The sequence below is a fragment of the Egretta garzetta genome, unplaced genomic scaffold (assembly GCF_000687185.1).
Source record: "Egretta garzetta isolate BGI_Z169 unplaced genomic scaffold, ASM68718v1 scaffold59, whole genome shotgun sequence".
In the NCBI taxonomy this organism is placed as follows: domain Eukaryota; kingdom Metazoa; phylum Chordata; class Aves; order Pelecaniformes; family Ardeidae; genus Egretta; species Egretta garzetta.
Window position 1 is genome coordinate 335,234 of NW_009267230.1, and position 22,078 is coordinate 357,311.

The 22,078-nt window shown below is 43.4% G+C and overlaps 1 protein-coding gene across 1 annotated transcript in view; it reads right to left on the reverse strand.

Annotated features, from left to right (window-relative positions):
* Positions 1-22,078, reverse strand: part of FAM219A (family with sequence similarity 219 member A) — a 101,978-nt gene that overhangs the window by 68,068 nt on the left and 11,832 nt on the right. Inside the window, exon 2 of the mRNA XM_035902719.1 lies at positions 5,614-6,359. The gene's annotated coding sequence lies outside the window, so the exon portion shown is untranslated. The remainder of the gene's footprint in view (positions 1-5,613; positions 6,360-22,078) is intronic.

Genomic DNA, 22,078 nt, shown 5'->3' on the forward strand with positions numbered 1-22,078 from the left:
ACACAAAAAAAGCCCTACCAACAACCAACGTCCTCCTGTCCACCCTGTGCACAGGCGGCCACCAGACAGCCACACGCAGACCGTGCTGGGAGCGCAGCGCTAGATGCCAGCGGTACACTGGTCACCCCCGTCAGGCTACACAGAAGTTCAGTGAGCATAAGGCCATGGCGTGGGGGGGTTTCCTTCCCTTTTGCTGCTATTTTCTGGGTGTTCTGTGTAGATGGATGCATCGCTGATGGCTGGTTTTTCTGTTTGGTAGCTTTTATCATTACAGAGATTTCCATGCTTAAGACACAACACAAGATTGCAGACCACACTCTGCTTGTGGTCCACTAAGGAAACCTGAAGAGAATACTTTTCTTTTAATGGCATTGCTTGAGGTTTTTACATTAGTGTAAAAACGTGCTTCTGCAGCCCCCACTGCCTTGTTAAGTACTCTCATCACTGTCAAAACAAAATTATGAGAGAGAATGTAACATCTAAGATGAAGTTCTCCTTTTTCTGTATAAAATAACACTAATGTCTCTATAAGTCTAGCAACATTTGAAAGGTATGTTTGCATTTAATCTCTCTCGTATTAAATCCCCACTAGGCAGCCTAGCCCGGTGATGTACTTAAATATGCAGAACATCAAAACGTTTAACAAGAGATTAAATTTCAAATTCTTACAGGTTTCAGCATAAACAAGGGGATCAGAGAAGCTATCAAACATATTACAGCCTGTCCCACTAAACATGCCGCAGTGGATGGAGAGGCTAGAGAAAAAGCAAAGATGCCCAGGGCTTTTGCACAGAGCGGTGTTGTCATCTCTCCCTCCTGTGGTGTCCATGTCTGCAGTGCTCCTTGGATGCAGGGCATTCCCGAGCACATTCTCCCAACTACAAGGGCTTTAAAAAAATGAGACTTTTATCTATTATTAAATACTCTCTTGGTATAATATGACTAGCTGTGTGATTAAATGATGTCCCATATGCCTTGCTGTGTCCATACCTGCTTTAACACAGCTCTACCCACAGCAGCTACCGGTAGCATGTGCAGAGCAGTGATATCCACTGACAGAACAGAGCCGCCTAGGTCTCACCTTAGGCTTAGATACACAACACTCACACGCAGAACAGCAAGTCAGTGGCCATCCATTCATTACCTGTGATGTGTATCAGACTAACCGGCATCTCCCCAATAATATTCTGCAGAGGGAAGGATTTGGTTTATTATACCCAGACAGCACAATTGGCTCTCAGTACTTAAACTCACTCAAATGTCACAAGTTCCTCCTGTGGTATTGGCTGGCCATGGTCTTCTAAGGATCACCACCTCTCTGCCATACAAATCACCTCTGCAGGCAATGGATCAGCAACATGTCCCAAGAAAGGTGTCTCTGCTCTGAAGTAATTTATTTTATACAGCTGTCAGGCTAAAACCTTTCTGCAAGATCCCCTAAAGCAGGAGTAGGAGCTCTCTATTTTCTTCAGTAGTTAGCATTGCATTGCATGTCAGCTAACACAGGGGCAGGTTTATGCCTGCAGTGCTGCTGTCCTCCTTTCCATCCAAGGCTCCAAAAATTTTTCCATCCCCAGACTGGCCATGGTGCTGCATTACCACACCAGTGTTTCCCGGCTCATCAGCAAAAAGAAATTGAGGGTTTTCTGAGGCCATTATTCAGGTTCTCCCTGAGCTTGTCTCTCAGTCCAAGATATAAAAGAGAATACTTTAAGAAAGTCAGCATAAAATGGTTGCAGATTACATGGTTGTGCTAGCAGACTCCAGCCGGTGGAGCAGGTGGGCAGGAAATGATAACTGTAAGCCATTTGAAACATGGTTGTGCTAGCAGACTCCAGCCGGTGGGCAGGAAATGATAACTGTAAGCCATTTGAGAGTTAAAATCATGTGACTGAGCCTATGTGAAGTGTTTTAGGGCCATAATAATACCCTGGCCATAATGATAGGCAACAGACACCTAGTTATCTCAACAGCAGTTTACAGAAGTTTACAGAGAAGAAAAAAAGAAAGAATTAATTTTCTCTCAAGCCTGCGATATCTTTGATAGGATTCCCAGACCTAAGGTAGAGAGCAAGAAATGCAGGTAAGAAATAGAAATGCTAGAGGTTAACTAATTTTAGAATCAACCGCACGCTGTCTGCTTGCAGCTGGTGAGTGACCTTTGCATTATTCTCAGGTAGCAGGAAATTCCAATCTACATTAATAAGCAGAATATTGTTCACTCTTCCAACAGCACTTGCTTTAAAGGTTTTCTTGCACACACAGTCCTCAGTCGTTTTCTACCCACTTCTTCTCACTGTCCGCTCATCTCAATGCATCTGAATCAGTGCAGTGGTTTGCAACAGTGGTAACCACCATGTGGCTGCTCTCTCAAACGAAACACTCAAAAGAGTTTTATACAGGAATGGAGAAAGAGGGCTTCTTCACTCTTCATACCTATGTTGCAACAGGTATTTCTGGATGGCCATTGTTACAAGGCAGTTACTTTTGACCAGGGATTCACCCCAATTTTTCTAAGATTTTTTTAGCAGTGGGGGTTTTCATGATGATTAGATGAAGATAAGTGGGGTGCCATTTGTTGCAGACATACAGTTCTCATTAAATGCAATAATGGCTGCACATAGACGTGACCAGATTTCCAGATTTTGGCTGCAACCTGATGAAATATGAATTCAAGCTTTGGATTATTTTCAGCCACAACCAAGCACTAAAAGGAAGCTGCAGCGCAGTGACGAATAACTATCTGTAAAACGTAATTGGAAAAAGGTTCTAAATTACTTTTATAGAAATATTCTTCTGGTCTTTTGTACTGCATAAAGCATGTCTGTGCAAGGTGCTGAAGTGTTCTTCACTTGAGTAGGAAAGCCCTGTCCCAATTAACTGAAAGTGATGGCAATGATCCTGGCCACGCAGTGCCTCTTCCCCGCACACCCAAGGCGTACTGCTGTCTTCAGTAGTGGCTGCATTTCTGCAGAAGGGAAAGCGGGTGTCACTGTAAATAGCACTGAATGAGTTTCTACAGTTTCTCCAGATTATCTAACCAAAGTTGTATGGGTACTTAACTACAAACAAGTAAGTGGAATTTAGCACAGCATACAGTAATTCTAGCAGATAGCAGTGATCATAGTTTGGATGCTGGGCAGCCAGTCCAGGTTACATGTAGGCATTCCCATTCAACAACGGACCCAGGCCTATGTTTTGGTTCCACGCACAATCTCTAGTCACCCTCATCTCATTTGGGATTGTCAAGCATTACCTTTCATGCCTTGGCCATCCCTCTTCCAAACACAGGCTGGTGGCTGCAAATGCCCCCCTGCTCCTCTCTGGCCTGTTGCACCTCTCCTAGCTGCTGACTCACAGCATGCCTTACTGCGACCGTGAGGGTGCATCCTTTCCCTCCCTCTTTTGCTGGCTGAGAAGAATCACAGGCTGGCTGAGGTTTGCAGAGACCTCTGGAAGTCATCTGGTCCAACCCCTCTCTGCTCAAGCAAGGCCATCTAGAGCCAGATATCCAGGACTATGACATGATGGCTTTTGAATATCCCCAGGGATGGAGACTCCACCTCTGTGGGAAACCTGTGTCCATGCTCCATCAGGGAAGAGTACATTTCTGTTGCCTCCTGCTACTTGCATTCATTTCCAAGGGAAGAGCAACCGAGTGCCTGCTCCGCTGCGCAGGTCACTAATGAAAATTTCTGCAGCAGTGTTAAGCACAGGAATCCCTGGCTTACGCTAGATCTGAGGCAATCAAATCCCATAAGCATACACTCTTCTCTTATAGTAAGAAGACATTTAACCAGCTAGGGAAAACAGCCAATTAAACATTTCCCTGCAGGTCACAACCATAGCTAGAAATTCTTAATTAACAAGTTAAAACTCATTTACAAAAGGCTTATTAACATTTTTAGGACCAGCATACTCAGACTGCAAATCAGAAAGTAGCCTGCAACACTGCACAGGAATCACCAGATTAGAAGGCGACCAGCAGATTTACCTCTTTTACCTTTGACTCTTTCCTTTTTTATTCATCTCGGCTCATGTATAGCAAGTTTCAGAAGAAAGCATCTAACCTGCTGAAGGTGTATTTATCTCAGGGTTTTTTTTAATATTTAAAAGAGCTGTTAAAACTGTAGTTTATCATTGGTTTTGGAAACTATGTCAAGGTGTGTACTGTCCAAGCCTATGATTTGAAGGTTTTGACTCATTTAAGGGTCAGTGGCCGCAACTGGTCATCAAAATGCAAGGGCAATTAGATTAAAAAAAATGCCTTGTCAATTTGCCAATTCCTTTCATAAGATTAACCCTGGTGCCTTAATGTTGCAAGGCACTGATGAAGGACAACAGAGGTTTTCACCTCAGTGCCCTAGTTTAAACTGTAGACTTCACTAGCAGTCACTTCTGTAGTCCAAAAAAGAAACAGCAGTGCAGGACTCTGTCCCTAACAGGCTGATGACCACACCTGCCGGAAAAGCAAACTTTCCATGTGAAAGCAGTAAAGCCCTGACCCCTCTGCTTCCACACATGAGGCAACACAATGCTGTCCTCCATCTGCAGGCAGACAGGACTTCTGTGGCTGCTTGTGCTCTGCTCACCAGCACCACAGCAAGAACAGGCATTCTGGGTACTTCTGTTAGGATGGAGAAAAGGACTGTGAGCAGCAGAACTTTATAAAACTAGCTCTGTTTTACTGTGCTGATTTTGGAACAGCCTGATTAGCAGCTATCAGTTATTGAAAAGATGGATGAAAAACAGGGTGGGGGAAAAGACAGCGAAAAAATCTCTCCTGTTCTCAACCCAAACAACACGGCTTCAAAGATTCATGGGTACAAACTGGGACATAAGAGGTTTCAGTTGAATATGAGGAAAAACTTCTTTACTCTGAGGGTAACGGAGCACTGGAACAGGCTGCCCAGGGGGGCTGTGGAGTCTCCTTCTCTGGAGATATTCAAAGCCCGCCTGGATGATGTCCTGTGCAACCTGCTCTGGGTGACCCTGCTTTAGCAGGGGGGTTGGACTGGATGATCTCCAGAGGTCCCTTCCAACCCTTGCCATTCTGTGTGATTCTGTGTGATACAACACTCCTCCTTTCCAGCAACAAAACCAACTGGAAGATCCAATTCAGATACTTTATTTTCTGCAGGTACTGACTAAATGGGGCTCCACCATACTAAGGAGCAGGACCACTTTAGCAGGAGTCTGACATCTTTTAATTCCCGGAGCAGCTGTGGTGGACAATGCAATGTCTGCCCCAGTATTTTGTCCCAGCTTTGAGATACCAGATGTATAATTATGTTTCTTGAGCCCTACAGGAGCTCCAAAGCTGCTGTGCTATGCCGCCTACACAGCACTCTGCCTCATGGAAAACCTGTGTCCAAGTCTCCTGAAGCTTGTGCCCTTTTTTCAAGGTCAGACAGGTGTGCAGTCTTGGAGAAGGGGGAAATAGGTTTCTGGGAAAATGAACTAGCTCTCTTGTCCTTGAGGATACTGCATCCCCTCTCCTCTCCCCTTCCCACCATCCTGAGCCAGCTGAGAGGACGCTGCCCCACCCTGGCTATGCACAGCCAGCCAGAAGGACCCCAGGAGGATGACGGTTCACAGATCACAATGACTTACATTTCATAGCTCCAGCTGAACAGGACATCATGAGCCTCACCTGCACTGCAGCATTACAGAGAGCAGCTCTGAAGTCTAAGGTAATGGGAGAAAAGGCACATCCACCAAGACCCTTCCTTCCCTGTTTGAATGAAACAGGCAGTTAGTGCTTAGCAAAACCACCCCTAGAGCTGCAGGCTGGTGGCAGAAACAGGAGAGGGCTGGGAGGAATGCCCTGGGCTGTCCAGAGAGAACAGCTTGTCTCCACAGCGTGGTGAACTGCTTTCCCTGCAAGAAGTGGCTGAGCAAGCGAAGCTCAGTGTGCCAGGGCTCAATCTATCAGCGCTGTGTGTAGTGGAGTGACTCTTTTTAGTCCACAGCATCATCATCTCTGCTGACTGCTGGCATCTGACCCACCCCTGATTCGGCTACTGCTTTTACAGCCTCTCTGCAGGCTGGAAACGTTCAGGACTTCCTCATTATCCACCATACAAGAACATGTTTGCACAAAGTTTCCAGGGCGTGAAACACGCTGAGATACTTACCCAGCACTGCTGTGAGAAGCAGATGGTTTGCACTGAATCCGGCTGGTAGGCTGCTAGTTGCACCCGCCCCTGCCCATGCCAGGTGACGGGCCTGAGGAGGGACTGCTCTCAAAGCCAGGCTGCCAAGGCACTGCTCTCCCATGGGACATGCTAAGCCAAGTCAGGCGACAGATGACTTTGTGCAAGGGCACAGTCATTGCACTTTGCCCCAGAATACCAGAGCTGCAGAGAGGAATAAATTTTTATTTTGACTTAGATTTTGAAATGAATTCATACAAGCAAAAGAAGGAACTGTGCTAATGAAAATGGAGCACAGCAGGACCTGAGTGGCCATACTCTGTTATGATGTGATGGACAGCTAATCCACTTAAAGGATCTGAAACACTAGTGCAGGTTTCTCCAATACAGTTCTTCTCTCAAACACATTTTCCATTCAGTCTAAGTCTGTGTGGGAGAGGGAAAAGCCAGCATTATTGTAACTGAGGCTTTCACAGAACAATTTAACCTGTTGCTTAGATTTTTTTTTTCATCTTCTGCCTGAAGGAAATCACAATCTATCATTTAAACAGAAAAAAAACCCCAACCCAACAACCAATATACAGAGGAACATTGGGCTACTGGGGACAATAGGAGACGGTTCAGAGAACCAGGAACAAAGAAACTGAAGCACAGGGTGGAAGAAATAAGCTTACAGCCTCAAAAACAAGATGAAAGTTAACAAACATGATGCTCAGAGAGGCCTTTCTGAACCATCTCATATGGTCCTGACACCAAGTGCTGTGCTACCATGTGGTCAAAGTTCACCCTTCGTTAACATGCTTTGTACCTTACAAGTTGTTACTCTGCTGGCTGTTAGATTACACTGATCCACAGCCAGTTCTTTTTCTCTAAAAATCAACCCTTCTGATTTCCTTCTAAAAAGTAACAACCAGGAAAACTAATGAATCTTGGTTACACAAAAATTTATTTTGCCCTTTAACCATCTTCTCCCCAGCTTGCTGCAATATCCCTCCCTAGATCACCACTGTCGGGAAGCAGAAAGCATCACTTGAACCAGACGAGAGCCAGGAGCACGTGGCCCAGGTTACAGGCAGCTGCCATGCAGACCCCAGCCTGCCTGAATTCTGTCTGTCCTTCCCACAGTGGGCCACTTGTTTGCGTCTCTTCTACCCTACTCCTGTTTTTCAGTGAAGAACCTGAAATATGGCATCCTAATTATCTTTGGAAAAGAACTTTAAAATTGGCTTGTATCAGCCAACAAAAAACATATGTCAGGGGAAAATGGACAGACTCACTGTTGCATAAGCCTCCTGTCCTTCTGCAACCAAACTACTTGACAGTCGGGCTCTGCGCTTCAATAATTCTCTCAGAACACACCTTCGTGTTTTCATGCGCTGCTGAAAATATGCTGTCATTCTCCCGGGTGACACAGAGGTGCTCCAAATCAGCACTTACAACAACTAAGAAGTGGGCAAATGAATGCCATTCTGGGCATTCACCTGCATTTTAACCAAGATGATGAAATGCATAAAGCATTTACCTCTAGAGATTTGAGCAGTATTTGAAGACTGAAACACAGTGGGCTTTTGTGCACATGCCTCAGGAACTGGAAGAAGTTCATGAAAAGTTTCCCAGGGTCACCTTTCTTCTCCCCACGCATCATGCATACATCAAGACAGACACAGCTTCTGTATTAAAATCCTTTTCTACTCACCCAAAGCTATAAAACTTTAAGTTTTTAATTTCTAATTAGACTCATTAGACACAGATGTGCTTCTTCCAAACCCACTCAAGCATTTATAAGGGTCAGCCGACATGGCATTCCAGTCCTGCATAGAAATTAAAGCATGGCTCCACATTTGGAAACCAATTCTAAAAATACCATTGCAGGATTCAAAGTCAGCAAATCTCAACGGCCCAGATCAAACATACTCAAATTCTCTAGGAGCATTTTCCTGGTGAGCAGTGTGCAATGTAACCCTGTGGCAGGATCCTCTCCCTCACCTAGAATTGAAGTGTTGAAAGCTTTTAAGGGCTCACAACCATATTCTGCCAAACAGAAAACTGGTAACGTCAGAGACTGCATGATTGAGCCTGCACCACTTCCATCACAAGTGACACTGCATGAAGCAGCATGATGATCTTATGCGACCACCCAGTTCTGTACATCTGCTCTTATAAAAAGAGCATCTTCCTACCAGGGCAGGTGAGAGCTAACCCAGTCAGCAAACACGGAAGAGTAACACCACCACAAGTCAGGACTACTCTTTGGTTGAAGCTTTGGGATGCCAGAGTCATCCTTTCTAGTTCTGAGTTCCAGCTCTTTATGCCCATTTTTTTTTTCCTTTATTTGCTCTGTACCCTACCTACTTCATCGAAGTTTTTCAATCTGACAGAACAAAACCCAGCAAGGCCTCACCTCCTAAAGCAAACCAGCCTTTGAATCATGAAGTATTAGTGGTAAAAATTTGTTGACTCACTAAGCTCCAGAGAGAGGTGGAAGGCTTCTTGGAAGAATGTGCCTGCTGTATGCAGAACTGTGGCCCCTTCCCCCCAGTTTCACATAGCACACTGTATTGTGTCTATGGTGATGCTAATGGAAGGATTTTCAGGCCTCAGACTCCCCAGAAAACCCAGCCTCTCCTCCCACCATGGCAGTAAATCAGGACTGACGAACTTTGTGCCTCAAGATTAGGACCAAAGCTATTCAATGACGACACTGTATAATACAACAATCGTTAGTCCATGGGCAGCTCTTTCTAGGAGGAAAGTTTATTTTCTTTGCAGTGATTCCATGTGCAGACATTGTTCTACAGCAGAAGACGCAACTGTATTAGTACAGTGGAGTCCTTAGCAATAAGGTTTACAAAACAGCAAGTAGTGCAAATAAACATTTATTAATGAGAACAACAGAAATTCAACCAACAGAACATGTTGAAACAAGTTTCCGTAAAGTTTTACAGAACATCAGAGTGAAGACCCAGCTGTGCTGTACTGATCAGAAAAGCATGAAGGCACAGGACTTCACCAGGCTAGAATGACCTGGGATGTAGAACTGGCAAGGGAAACACATCTTTACTCCTGCCAGTATATCCTTTGCAGCACTGGCTGTTTTCATTGTCTTGAATTGCAAGGTAAAGATAGCAGAATGGATTTATGTGATTTATACCCTTATCAACATCAGTGACTTAAAAATAAAATCAGCAAGCATGGAACATAAATTTAAGTAATTGATTAACTTTCCATTTATGGATTAGTTTTAACTCTGATGACTGGTCTCTCTTCATTTTTCAGACAAGGTTAACTTTAAATTTGCCACTAAATCTAGTCTTACATCATAGTTACTATTTTTGCTACTGGTAACAGTATGCATACAAAAGTAATCACCCATCATTACGTTTATCCAGTCTCTGGTGTCATGATAAATTAATCTGATTTCCCTCCCCCCACATTCCTACTCTTCTCCTGAAACTACATTTGAATAGAAATTGGAAGCCAAGTTCATAAACCCAACTTTTAAAAAGGAATGCAAAGCCTTTAAAATCACTGGACATCTAAGATTACAAATGCACATTTTGAAGCGATGTGTTGCAAAGCTCATCAAATTTCTGACCACAGGTCCAACAAGATTTCAGAACAAACAGGTATCTACCTCAAACCTTTTTTACAGCTTAAGGAAAAGCAAGCTTTCTTCTTTCCAACACCAAATTGATTTCTCAACTGTGAAATTATTATTCAACTAGTTCAGCTTAATAACCTGAAGATCTTTCTCGTGCCCCTGAAGAGACAATTACCGAAGAAGCTTTGCACATCAAACATAGGCACTGAGTGTTCAGATAGTGGCTTTTCCAGTTTGCTAGTCTGGCCATTAAGTGTTGATATCGTGTGTTCTTCTGAATGTTTTATTTTTATAGTAGCAAGTTTGTTTCACACAGGTTGATTCTGAGTATGTCTTGAATCTTTAAAATATCTGATTACTTATTTAAAATCAAATTCAATTACGTTAGCCAGTGAAATGCCTGTCAAGTTCCAGATGATTACCTGTTACAACCTGACAGACATTATTGGGTTGAGACTGCAACAATGAGCAATTAATACCATAATCCAAATTTCTCCAGTAAAGCACTGTTTCTGCACGTCTCTTCGCAACTTCCCTTCCACTACACCCCCAAGCACCTCCCTCTCTTTCTTCTTAAAAAGTGCATGTAGTAACCACTACATTCCATACTTTTGCAGTAATATTCCCAGAAACATTCTTTAAACTTGCAGATAAAAGTGTTTCTCTGCTTAACTGTCTCTTTCTATAAGTAGTTGCTTGAAAGAAGGAAAGTTGAAGACGATCAGAAAACAGACTGACAATTAACCAGACATCTCTAAAGCCTTCCTATTTGTCTCCAAGGTGCAGAAATTCATCTTGTTCACATCAATACAGGACATGAATATACACCTAACCAGACGCTGCTCTCTACCAGTAGCAGAAAGCAGTACTGCTTATTCACAGAAGTGATAAGAACAGTGTGCAGCCTCGAGTATTTGTAGGAAAAACAACCTCTTGAATTCTGTTCAGCTGGTGAGGTATGGAGAAGTACACTGCAAAAAACAGGTATCCCAAAACCAGAGTAATTAATGCTTTAAGTGATTAACTGAGTGATTTATCTCCCCATGAACGTATTGAGAAATTCTTGTCAAAGTGCCATTTAAAATAAGGTGGCCAAAAAAGCCGGATGTTACTCAAACTGAAAGGTATTTTTTATGCTGCAATTGTTTTTAGTCTCTGACATATTGATTGCTGTACCTGTACTGTGAAGGGGCTGGCCTTGGCTCTGCAACCCACTTTATGGGGGCAGGAAAATAAGAATGGTCTAGCAGAAGACCTAGGTGTCTCCCCCTGTAAATTCTGAAAAGGGAGGTAAATTTATGCTGTTAAAAAAAAGAGGCTGGTGCTGAGATGACCACTGCAGTCATCAGCCACAGCTACAAGTGCATTCCCAATCCATATACCAAAGTGTTATTTAATATTCCTTGGAAAAGCTCCCTCCATCCCACCAGCTTTTGGATGCAGGTTTGTGTCTACCAAGGTTTCAGAAATTCTGACCTTGGAAAAGATTTGACTTTCAAGGGCTGTACCTTCCCATCAGAAGCCTTGTTAGAGGTTACTGGCCTCTGGTATTTCTTCATCATCCCTATTGCTGCCTAATTACAGCTTAATTGCTGCTTTCGTGGCAGAAATCCCATCCCACTCAACACTCAACAAGCCTGTGGCTCCCTCTTCTGTGTGTGGGGCTGATGGATGGGTTGTTGCTTTGAAGTTCTCCAGAGGCCCTTTTCCTCTGCTCTGCTACAACTTGTCATAAACGCGACAGCCTGCGTCACGTCTCCTGGGTGGTCCCATAACCTGTGTGCTAGTGCCTGCTGTCAACCCCTTGCCCACAGCTATACCTTGTCACACAAAAAAACCCTTACAAACCTCCGCTGGGAAACTGCAAGCCATCTTTCCTTAGCTGCTTCATCTACAGGCTCTTGCAGGTGCACACAAAAGCTCAGTGGCTCTCACACCAAGGACAGAAACCTGGAGTTGTACACAAACACACTTGGCTATGCCCCTGTATTTAAAGTAGGATCTGACCCCACAGCAATCTGCAGTAATGTGGGGGGACAACAGCAGGAGGGCTGGCAGCAAGGAAGACTGCTGAAGAAAGGCATGTTTAGTGATACCTTTGAAAGCAAACTAGCTGATTTGCAGAACTGTGTCATGCAAAATACTGACATCTTAATCAAGAAAAAGTCTCAACCAAAGTAACTCCCTGTGCTGGAAAGCCTCAACTCTCTGCTGAGCACGATTGTATAGATGTTTGTGAATAAAAGGGCTGCATCATGGAGCTGAGCGCCTTACAGTTTGGCCAAGAAATAACATGGCACATCCAGCTCTTCGAGCTGCCATGCAGGGTTGTGTCTCTCAGGGGCAAGTAGCCCCAAAGCCAGAACCAAGGCACATCAGTACTACAATCAGTCGGTGCCAACTTTTTACATAATTTTTTTTTTCTCCACATGACACACTGAGCCTGCAATGGTCTAGCAGAAGTTCCTATTTTAGCTCACACATTTACTGTATTTGATGCAACTATCCTGAAAGAAACACTTATCAGAAAAAAAAGTCATGTGTAGTTGCTCCTTTGAAAATAGCCCTCCAAAAGCATCTGGAGGAATCTTCACATAAGTCTCTGCCCACCCATTCATTCACTTATTTTATAACCACAGCCAAGGCACACAGGTAATTTAAAGCTCTTATCTGCTGGCTTTACAGGGGCAGTTCCATTGCTTCCAGTTGCCTCCAAAGCATGGCAGCATACGAGGCACCCACAGAAATGACTAAAACTACGTGAAAAAGGTTTACTGAGTCAAGTTCTTTCAAGCAAGAACAGAACAGATACCAGAGTTCAATCCACACAGCCTGCCCTGTTCTGAAACACTTTTCCAACAGCCACAGCATACAAAAAAATCCTCCTCCCAAATAACCTTCCAGACAGTTTTTTTAGGAGGGAACGTGGCAGCACTGCTGGCAATCCCCTGTTACTCTGCAAAAGCTCTAGAAATTGCCCCCAGTAATCACTGCCTTGCAGAAATTGGAAAGACATGCAATATTCTGTAGTGCTTAGATGTTGCTTGGACATTTAATTACAGCTTAGTTCAGCAAGTGACTGTTAAGAGAAATCAAATTTTCTTCCCTATTTTTTAAGCAAAGACACTTGTGCCCAGCTTTCCACGCTACCACCCTGCAGAGTTACCTACAAAACACATCCTTTAGGACCCATAAAACTGAAGTCAAATAAGTGAACATCAAAAAATATCCCTCCAGACTCTCTCCCCACAAGTAACCTCACTGGAAGCAGCTTGAATATGTTAGTAAGTGAAGACATGTAACCAAGAGGCAATACAACCTCTGCATGACTGGCACACACTCTTGCGTAGCTTTGAGGCAAATCTCTTCTATGCAGCTAAGAAAAATTCAGTGCTCTGAGGGACTCACTATTTATCCAAGTTACTGCAGTGCAGCTGGAAGACAACTCCACTTAGCTTTAAACAAGTTATCTGAGGTATATTTTCATCAGAAAAGCACAAAGCTCACCGAAGGCTACATCACCTGCCTTTTGGGATAGACCTTGCAGTCCTGCTAGGTTCCATGCTGGGATGCCTGGAGAGAGACACTTAGTTTAACATTAATTCAGGCATCTCTATACTATGCTGGAGTTGTTGATGTGGTTACAGCACAGATGCATCCTCAGATGTTCCTGGAAATGAGAACAGTACCGCATATCCATTCATTTTCCCTTGTCATTTTAACAGCCATCATCACCGTGAAGCCAAGGACTGCCTATGTAATAATATCCTATCCCATACTGGGCAGGAGGTTCTTTCTATGAAATAGATTTAAGAAATCCATTAGACGAAAATGATATATAGTTCATAATGAAAGAGATAGTTAAATCCCAGGTCAGTTAGCTGAAAGATACAGCCAAATAACATTAAGTTATAAAGACAAAAATTGTTACAGAAATACTTTTTATTTCTGGTAAAGACAGATTCATATACTTCTTGTCTATATAAAGTGAAACCATTCCAGAATTGTAGGTCCTGTATTAAGCCAGCTTGTAACATCCTGTCTGTAGGAAAAAGAGGAGTGATGGTTATTTGGAGAGAACACGGGATGCGGATGTTACACTCATCACAAAAGGATGTTTCTAGCTTATGATAGCTGCTGACTTCAGGGAGAACAACCAGAGGGTATAAAGGAAGGAAAAAAAAAACCACAAAAAAAAAATCAATGCTGCAAGATCATATTAGAGATCATCTGTAGATCATCAGCCATGAACTGCTGAGCTCCAAAGGAAATTTGATGTGAACAGACAATTCATTTAGTCTTGTTTCACCCTCACATGCCTTGTCGGTTTCTTAGGAAGGTGGCCAGTACCTCCACAGGGAGGCATTGCTGAAGTGTAAACACAAAATTCATTTTTTAACCCTAAATATGCAGGGTGAGCATTGCATGGTTCCAAAGAGTTTGCTCCTGACCATCAACCTACAGAAAACCTGTTCCACAGTGAAAAAACATTTTAAAAATAATCAATTGAGAACTGACATCTAAACCCCTGATCTTGTTAGTGTTGCTTCTGTCTACTCACAGGGTTGTCAGAGTTCTCTTCATCGATGGAAAGAAACCTTGTTTCTACCACAAAGACCATGGAAACATTAAACATAAATCTAATATTCAGTAAGCTTACAACATTCTGGTTGCCTATAGCAACACAAGGGCACTATCGCCAGACTCTACTTACTGAGACTGCAATTTTAATCAATATTAACCGAGTGCACATCCAATCAGAGGTTTTGCCTTGACACAGAGATGACATTTAAGCACAACTATCTGGTTCAAAAGCTATTTTTCTAACAACCAGACCTGATTATTTATGAGAATACTTACAGATACAGTGGTACAGCACCACAAAATTGTCATGTTCTTAATCAACACTGCATATAAAAAATTTAAACCTTACAAAGAACAACCATTTATTCTAGAGAAAAGATTTTAAATTTGAGGTTTCTACTGTCTGCCACCTCTTCCTCTGGAAAGCAGAAGTCACTACCTAGTTTCTTACCTATAGCTCTTTTGAGAAACAAAAGGGCCCACAGAAGCCCAGCGTGCCAAGGAGGGCTACAGTAGGGCTTTTCCAACATGTCAACAAGTTTTCACAATAATGGGGCACAACACCCAAAGTTGACCATAAGCCTCTTTCCTGGAAGTTTGGACAAAAAGTCTCTTCCACTGACCAGAAAATTTTACTGATTTTCGCTCATGAGAATGTTTCTGTGACTCTTACCCACCTTCTGCACATTTTGGGACAGAACTAAACCCCTCCACCACCAGCTGTCCAGGTTTGCCCCTTTTTCAATAGTTCTTTAGTAGAGACAAGTTCACAGATAGGATAGATTCAAACAATCCGGAGGAGAGAAGAGAGATTTTGCTTTGTTTTTAAAACTCCTCTCTTCAGTAGAGCACAGTGCATGGTGCTTGGTGCAATTTTTACCTTAACCAGGGCAGAACCTTTCCTCAGGGCAAGGCCAGATTGGGGGGAACAATTTGCCAGCTGCAAACAGCAATGGAGGCACAGTGGTTAGAGTAGATGACATGAGCAGGTATGATAGTTTTAGCTGGTGGCCGCAGATCAGACACACACTGCCTACACCCTATTCATGTGCATTTAGAGTGGCCCACAATCTATAGATTTCTTTGTAGAGCTGAGTATGTACCTGCTGTGCCAAAACAGCAAGACAACAGTTTACAGGAAGGCTTTACCTTGCAAGCCCTGAAGTACTACAGCTTACCCAAACTTGTCAGAGGCCTGCAGCTAGCAAAGGAACCACCACATATGTCTCCCCCCATCCACTGGATAATTAGCCAGATGGCAAGCCTGAAACAAAGCCACCATGAGACAGTCCATATTCCTGTTCGCTGGACCTGGTAATGCAGCTTAATTTCTCCAATCTACATATCAAGCCCTGAAAGCTGCTCTTTCTCTTGCCCATTTTCTCGATGACATTAGGTATCCAGAAGGGAGCTGTCTGGATTAAAAATAGGATGTGTCACATTAAGCTATCGGTGCATTCTATAAAAGCTGAGGAAAAGCTTTGTAAGAAAGCACTCTAAATAACACTGGCTTTTCTTTTTGCTAGTACCTGGCCTTTGCATTCAAGGGGCATTCACCACAGTGAAGGCTACCCTGTGGCTGAGTTCCAGCAAGTAAAATCCTGACCCAGCACCACAAACATTGCTAAATCTGTAGAAACCCTTCCCCGAGCTACGAGAAAGGGATCCGGACTTCAAAGAACAGCTCCTCTGGAGACCACAAAGAACCCCCACTATGCTTTACCAGCAACTTTTAACCTAGCATCCTGGATTTGTTTCAAAAGCTTTAGCACACAATATGCAGCGCAAGGCACAGCATGACACAGGGGCTGGTCAGTGTTCTGTGATGTTTCCTGGAATGTATGGCCACAAACTCATCTCTGGCCACAACATCCAAGAGCATGACCATACATCTTGGTATAGAACAAGTGACAAAAGCATGCAGCAATGCCACATCAGGTGCAAGCTGAGGACATTATTGAAGACTGGCCACTGCACTGTAACTATACAACTTTGTTTTCCCTAAAGTGAAAAGTGTGCACAGTATTACTGCTGGCTAATGTACTATGAAACCCTTTCTATTTTATCAGAGCAATCTCAGGCCATGAGGCCCAGCCAGCATGGATTTATAAAAGGCAGGTCCTGCTTGACCAACCTGATCTCCTTCCATGACAGGGTGACCTGCTCAGTGGCTGAGGGAAGGTGGTTGTTGTCCACTGGGACTTTAGTAAAGCCTCTGACATTGTTCCCCACAGCATTCTCCTGGAAAAACTGGCTGCCCATGGCCTGGGCAGGCGTACTATTCACTGTATGAAAAACTGGCTGGATGGCCAGGCCCAAAGAGTTGTGGCCAGTTGGCAGCTGGTCACAAGTGGTGTTCCCCAGGGCTCAATACTGGGACGAGCACCGTTCAACATTTTTATCAAAAATCTGGACAAGGGGATCAAGTGCACCCTCAGTACATTCATAAACAACACCGAGTTGGGCAGGACTGTTGATCTGGTTGAGGGTGGGAAGGCTCTACAGAGGGACCTGAACAGGCTGGATCGATGGGGCCAAGGCCAACTGTGTGAAGTTCAACAAGGCTTAGTGCTGGGTCCTGCACTCAGGTCACAACAACCCCATGCAACGCTACAGACTTGGGGAAGAGTGGCTGGAAAGCTGCCTGGTGGAAAAAGACCTCGGGGTACTGGTTGACAGCTGGCTGAATATGAGCCAGCAGTGTGCCCAGGTAGCCAAGAAGGCCAATGGCATCCTGGCTTGTATCAGCAATAGTGTGGTCAGCTTGACCAGGGCAGTGATCATGCCCCTGTACTGGGCACTGGTGAGGCCACACCTCAAATGCTGGGTTCAGTGTTGGGCCCCTCCCTCCAAGGAGGACATTGAGAGGCTGGAGTGTGTCCAGAGAAGGGCAACAAAGCTGGTGAGGGGTCTAGAACCCAAGGCTGATGGGGAGCAGCTGGGGGAATGGGGAGCATTCAGCTTGGAGAACAGGAGGCTGAGGGGAGATCTTATGGCTCTCTACAACTGCCTGACAGTTTTTTCTTCTGCCAAGTAACAGGCGATAGAATGAGGGAAAATGGCCTCAAGTTGCTCCAGGGGAGGTTTAGATTGGATGTTGAGAAAACTTTCTTCACAGAAAGGGTTGTCAAGCATTGGACCAGGCTGCCCAGGGAAGTGGTGGAGTCCCCATCCCTGTATTTCAAAGATGGGTAGATGTGGTGCTTAGGGACATGGTTTAGTGGTCGACTTGGCAGTGTTAGGTTTACAGTTGGACTTCATGATCTTAAGAGGTCTTTTCCAACCTAAATGATTCTATGATTTCTTTTAGATACTTGCATTGACACATATAGTGCTAATATTTCACCCACAACAGTTACTGCTGGAAGGGAAACATCTAGTAGCTGATAAAAGTTTGTTGCAGTGCCAAAGCAAGCACCTAGTAGCTACGACTGAGAGGAAACTGGAGTGATGCTCAGCATCTCAAGTAGAACTAATCACACTAATCACGTCCTTCTTACCAGCAGTTACTGGTCTTCAACAACCCAAAGCTACATGTAAGATTAATTTTCTCTCCACTGGCAGCTGTAAGAAGCTTAATCATTCCTTCATACCAATTTGGTAATCATGCAGATTTCAAGGAAAGATGTTGCTCATCCCATAAATCTACCAACTGGGGTTTGGAGCAAAACAAAAGGTAAATGAGAAATAAGAAATAAAGGAGAAACAATTTGAGTCCCAGAGCAGGAGGGGAGGAAACCAGAGAGAGAAGTTGAAAGAAAAATGTCCATTGAACAGCAAATCATGATAACTAGTGATAGAATTGTATCAACACCAGAGGTGAAGCCTCTAGAAAAAAAAATTATAAAAGCAAAAGGGTTCATCAGAGTAACCTAAAATGATATCAAGGCTAGAACAGTTGGTGAAAGCACCAACAATCATGGGTTGCAATAGCAGAGCAAACTAGCCTTGACAGTTCACAAACACAGCTCTGTAGAGCTGGTAGGAAGTCCCCTGCAATGGCACATATCCAAGAGCCTGGCACAGTATGTTACCTTGCATACGTATGCACAGTAACTTTCCCATAGACTTCACCAAATTTGATTAGAGCTCTTGGATGTGTTGCAGTTTCCAGCATCCAACTGTACCATGTTTTACTTACATACAGACTCTGCCTTTTAATGACATGCAATTATCTCTGAAGCTAGAACTATGACAAGGAAAGACAATAAGACTAATATTGATACAGATTAATTTTAATTGCACAGCACCATTTACACTATCCTAGCAATCTGATAAGAGCCGCAGCACTCAATTTCAAAATAAAATATGATTTTGACCGATCTTTTCTACAGAGGTCCTAGAGAACAGACCTAAGCTACCGTTTCCTTTGCTCCATTTCAGTAAAAGAAGGTGATATAAAGAGTTGTTACATTTAACCATCAATCCTCACTCAGATCTCAAAGCTACAAGCTTGTCCATTTTCAAAAAGTGTTTAAATTGCCATTACTGAAGGTAACTACTCATGGTGATACTAATTTGCTCCTTTAAGAAAGTATGGCTGAAATGACAGCTGGAGTATTTGATTTATTTCCACTAGTGTGGTCCTAAAGGAAAATGTGCATCAGCACATCACTCATGGTGCATCATTTTTTAACACTTCTTTTTGAAGTCTGAAAACAGGACTTAGGACTTGTGTGACACTTGTACTTGGCATATTACAGATTCAAACATGTTAAGCCCTCTGCCTTGCCTTGTACTATACTCATGACTTACTGCTGCAGTGGTCTTCCAGGAGGACTGTACCCACATCCTCCTTCCAACCCAGTCTCCCCTTACACCTTCTTTCAATTCCTCACCTTCACCTGGAGCATTCCCCTGCCCCAGTGTCACTGTCCTCATATCATCCTACTTATGACCCTCAAAAAATCTGCCACTTGTAGGTTTGTAGGGTCCTCCTTTGGGGTTTTAAGAGAGATTACTAACAGCAGTTCTGTCCCTGCGGCATCAGTCACCCTGATGGTCTCACCTGTTACTCAATTTTTTAAGCTCTTCACAGAGCACGACTTACTGATGCAAAACAGAACAGAGACCAAACTCAGTAACAAGTAAAACGCTTCCCACCTGCTGACTGAGAGGTATCATGTCCTCAAGCATGTAGCCCTTTCAAATGATTTGGGGTTTTGGTTTGGCCTATAAGGAGACTGATACAGATCTTCTATGTACTAGAGGACACTCAGGCTCTATTTGTTCAGTTGAAGACTATGCTGCATTTCAGCCAGGTCTGAAAACAGCCCAACACCTTCAACAGAGTAGAGCAATGCCAAGACATCCACTGACCTGGAGGCATACCATGGGGTAACAGCTTCCTAAGACTCCTTAAGATGTTATTCTCTCTGCCCCCATCATTGGTGCTGAGATCTCAGGGATCAACCCTTCCACACCTTTACCTTCAATTTAGAGCTTTTTGATGTATACTCATTGCTCAGCACACCTCTCTGCCCTAAATAAAGGTTTTGCTCTTTCTTGGTGTCCAGGTGAGCTTTGGAGCAGCAACCGAAGTCAGGAAATATTAATTAGGCTAAAACATTCACTGGACATGGTTGGTAGTTTTCCAGGTGCTCTGCCAAATTGAAAGAAGGCCAGATTTACAGAATCACTTACTACACTTCAGCAAGCAGTAAAAGAATTTTTAATAAAACCCAGGGGTTTATTAGCCCTTTCTCCATCCTACTGTAAAGGTATTACCAAGACACCTGTAAATACTAGCAGGTAGAAACAGAAATTCAGACAGAACCACCAAATAAACCAGTACAGCAACAATTCCTCTTTTAAAATTTTATGTTTCCAGTTTCTAAAAAATATTTCTGCAAGACGTCCATCTGGTCACTCTAGCCTTTAAGATGCCTCTAACTTGAACTGTTGACAACATTTAGGAGAGGGTTAATCTGAATCCTAACCATAAATAATTTTTACCCCATCTTAGCCATATCTGTTAGGTGCCTCTTGCCCTGTGAGGGGGACTGTACACCCCACCAGCACTCTAAGCAACCACAGCACAATACCCTCTTCCAAATAGTAACAAGTGTACAGAGGACTTGGCTGGAGCACATAGTTGCAGGACCTACTGAAAACTAACCAAGTAGCTCCAGTTTAGTGTGCTATATACACCCAAGCACTGTTTGCACCAGTTGATCCAGAGTAAAACTCAAGTTCAGACAGTGCTTGCTTACTTACAATAGGCTTTGGCTGTGGGCAGGCATGTGAGGTATTAACCAAAGGTCATGCTGACAAATACAGCAGAACTTACCTGGAAATTCAGGGGAAAACAATAGCTAGCTTTTGAAAAATGTGACCCAGCAATACAAAATGGCAGTTGACACTGCTATCAGCAGACTGAGTAAAGGATGGTATTTCCACATGCGTAGCACTATTTTGAAGTTTCAGAGGATTCTGGTGGTAGTGACAGATCCATAAAGGCATTCACTATTCACTGCAGTACAAGATGTATAGCATTACAACCTGCCAGGAAGCAGCCCTGTCTTTGAAGAGGAAGCATATGTCCATCTAAAAACTACTATTTAGACACATCGTGGAGGTTATTCCAAAAGAAAAGGCAGAATGAGGACTACTGCAATTACCAAAATACTTATTTGGAAGTGATCCCTGTTAAATTTGGTATTGTTTACCAGTTAAGCTGAAGGTTTTTTTATCATCATTGACAATCAACAGAATTAAGTCCCATGCCCTAGCAATGACCAAGGGAGAGCACTTCTATCTTTGCATAATAAAAAGGATGGACCGACTTCAACCTTGAAAAATTAAGGAATTGGTCATGTTTATCAATTAAGATCACAGCCTGAAGTACAGCTTCAGAGCAAGTTATTCAGCCCTGCTAAACCAAAAGAACAAGTTTGCAATATCAAGGGAATGAAGTCTCAGCAAGGGTCTAACACGCTTCAGAAGGTCAACCCTGGAGCAGTATTTAATAGGCCTGCCTCAACCATGCCTCATGGCTCTCTGTCTATCAGCATGAAAACGTTATCACCATTGCAACCAACTGCGGGTAATTCCCTGTGATGTTAATGAGTTCTGAATTTATGCAAAGTCTCCCGGCAGGTTCTTCTGCAGTATCTACCAACTGTGACACCAATAGAGGATACCTACTGTAAAAAGCATCTAGCTTTCTCCCAAGTTATTAATTAAAATACCAAGCCAGACTTCAGTGGCCATTTGAAAATCTTTCAAAAACCCCAAATCAACTGGCCTGGAAAGAATGAATCAACAAAAATGCAACATGACTTGGTTTTGAATTCCTACCTATCTGTTAAAAAAGCTTACAACACATTGCTATAATTCTGACTGATCTTTCACAAAAGACAAGTCAGAAACCAAAAATGAAGTATTTGACCCTCAAGCCAATTAAGAGCTGTCAGGACCTTGTGCAATCAAGTGAATATGCAACACTAGAATAACCTCACAGACAGATGTGGACTTAGAAGTTGAGAAGTCTGAAGACTTAACATTGAATTCTACTTTTTACAGAATTATCAATGGTCATTCAGCATCACTGCCACTGTCAAAGTGCCACAGCTTACTAAGAAAGAGTAAAATTTCTTGGTCATAACACATGCAATGGGGTTTGCATGGCAAGGTTTTGGTTGCAGGGGGACTATAGGGGTGGCTTCTGCGAGAAGTTGCCAGAAGCTTCCCCTGTGTCCAATGGAGCCAATGCCAGCCGGCTCCAAGACGGACCCAC